Below are 2,499 nucleotides of genomic sequence, written 5' to 3'. Positions count from 1 at the left end.
CCACAGAAACGTGCGTACACCAGCCCTGGAGTTGGCGTGGGGCTGCGCACATTTCCACGTTCAGTTGAGATTTGATACATCCGGAGTTTTGCGTGGAAAATGACGTACGCAATGTTTTTGTGCGTACGCACCGTTGATACATGAGGCTGGCAGCCACGGAAGACAACAGTGATGGATGGCCACAGAAACATTCCCATGGTGAAGACAAACCCCTTCACAACTGCCAACCTTAAATGACGAGGGCTGATATAAAAGTTATCTCAACAAGACAAACAAATTGCAATTTCAGCCTGTGATCAATGTGTTGATCAATACAGGTTCTCCACCATCTGACATTAACAAMTTGAGTATGATCTTGGCAAGATTTTAAGAATCCTTAGAAACTGATCATGACCATTCAAGAAAAGATAATCATCTCGTTATCTCAARAAAACAGTCATAGTTATTTCATGATGATGCAGAATTAACTCATTATCTYGAAAAAATTAAGGAAAAAATGATATGCGGAAAAAGCCCGTACTTGGCTTGTGAAATTGTTTTAAGTGTAATTGTTTTTTTAGTTGTTTATTTGTTTGTTTTGTTTTGATTTTTTTAAAACTGTGTGACAACATTCAACTTTGCACAAGTTTGCCTTTGTTGTTTTATGACAACATAAAACTCTCTTTTAAATGCTCCTCTGCTCAAAATGAGTTTAAAAACATAAATGAATTTCCTGAAAGGAAGAAAATAAAATGTTTGTTGGTCAAAAATGACACATTTAATCTTCACTGGGATCCCCACAAAAAAAAGTCTTTTTTTTTCCATTCAGTGCTGGGCCCCATCTGCAGTACCACTGTGCCCCCTGTGGGGGGGCAATTTCTATTGCAGGTTGGTTTTAGATTATACAGTTTTAGTTATTAATTCATTAATTAATGAATTAATAATGAATATATGTAGCTAATGTTACGACCATGACATTTTCTCTGTCTCCTCAAAATGTCATCCAATTATCTAGAAACAAAAAAGTCATGCACATTTCTTGTCTGATGCAGAATCATCACGTTTTCAGGGTTTTCAATGCTTTCAATGTTAAATCAGCAAAAACAATTAAAGCAATTTTTGGAAACTACAATTGCAATGAAGTTGGGGCCTTGTGTAAAATACTAATTGAAACAGAATATGATGATTTGCAGGTCCTTTTTAACCTATATTCACACTACAAAGACAAGATATTGACTGTTCAAAAAGATCAACTTTCATGTTTTTTTTCCAATAACAGGTAAATGTAGGGTGTCAGATTAATTATGTTGTGTTTAAAAAAAAGTTTGGACACACCTCATTCAAAGAGATTTCTTTATTTTCATGACTATSAAAATTATAGATTCACACTGAAGGCATCAAAACTATGAATTAACACATGTGGAATTATATACTTAACAAAAAACTGTGAAACAACTGAAAATATGTCTTATATTCTAGGTTCTTCAAAGTGGCCACCTTTTGCTTTGATTACTGCTTCACACACTCTTGGTATTCTCTTGATGAGCTTAAAGAGGTAGTCACCTGAAACGGTCCCAACAGTCTTGAACGAGTTCCCAGAGATGCTTAGCACTTGTTGGCCCTTTTGCCTTCACACTGCGGTCCAGCTCGCACCAAACTATCTCAATTGATCAGGTCCAGTGACTGTGGAGGTCATCTGGCGCAGCACCCCATCACTCTCCTTCTTGGTCAAATAGGCCTTACACARCCTGGAGGTGTGTTTGGGGTCATTGTCCTGTTGAAAAATAAATGATGGTCCAACTAAACGCAAATCGGATGGAATAGCATGCTGCTGCAAGATGCTGTGGTAGCCATGCTGGTTCAGTATGTCTTCAGTTTTGAATCCCCAACAGTGTCACCAGCAAAGCACCCCCACACCATCACACCTCCTCCTCCATGCTTCACGATGGGAACCAKGTATRTAGAGTCCATCTGTTCACCTTTTCTGTGTCGCACAAAGACACAGTATTTGGAACCAAAGATCTCAAATTTGGACTCATCAGACCAAAGCACAGATTTCCACTGGTCTAATGTCCATTCCTTGTGTTCTTTAACCCAAACTAGTCTCTTCTGCTTGTTGCCTGTCCTTAGCAGTGGTTTCCTAGCAGCTATTTTACCATGAAGGCCTGATTCACACAGTCTCCTCTGAACAGTTGTTCTAGAGATGCGTCTGCTGCTAGAACTCTGTGTGTCATTGCTCTGTTCTCTAATCTGAGCTGCTGTTAACCTGTGATTTCTGAGGCTGGTGACACAGATGAACTTATCGTCCGCAGCAGAGGTGACTCTTGGTCTTCCTTTCCTGGGGCGGTCCTCATGTGAGCCACTTTCTTTGAGTGCTTGATGGTTTTTTGAGACTGCGCTTGGGTACACTTGCAAAGTTTTCCAAAATTTTCAGACTGACTGCCCTTCATTTGTTAAAGTAATGATGGCAACTTGTTTTTCTAGCCATAATACAAATTCTAACAGTCTATTCATCTATGA

Source organism: Austrofundulus limnaeus, unplaced genomic scaffold (assembly GCF_001266775.1).
Source record: "Austrofundulus limnaeus strain Quisiro unplaced genomic scaffold, Austrofundulus_limnaeus-1.0 Scaffold486, whole genome shotgun sequence".
Lineage (NCBI taxonomy): Eukaryota > Metazoa > Chordata > Actinopteri > Cyprinodontiformes > Rivulidae > Austrofundulus > Austrofundulus limnaeus.
The sequence above is the reverse complement of the archived record's forward strand: the minus strand, read 5'-3'. Positions refer to the sequence as shown.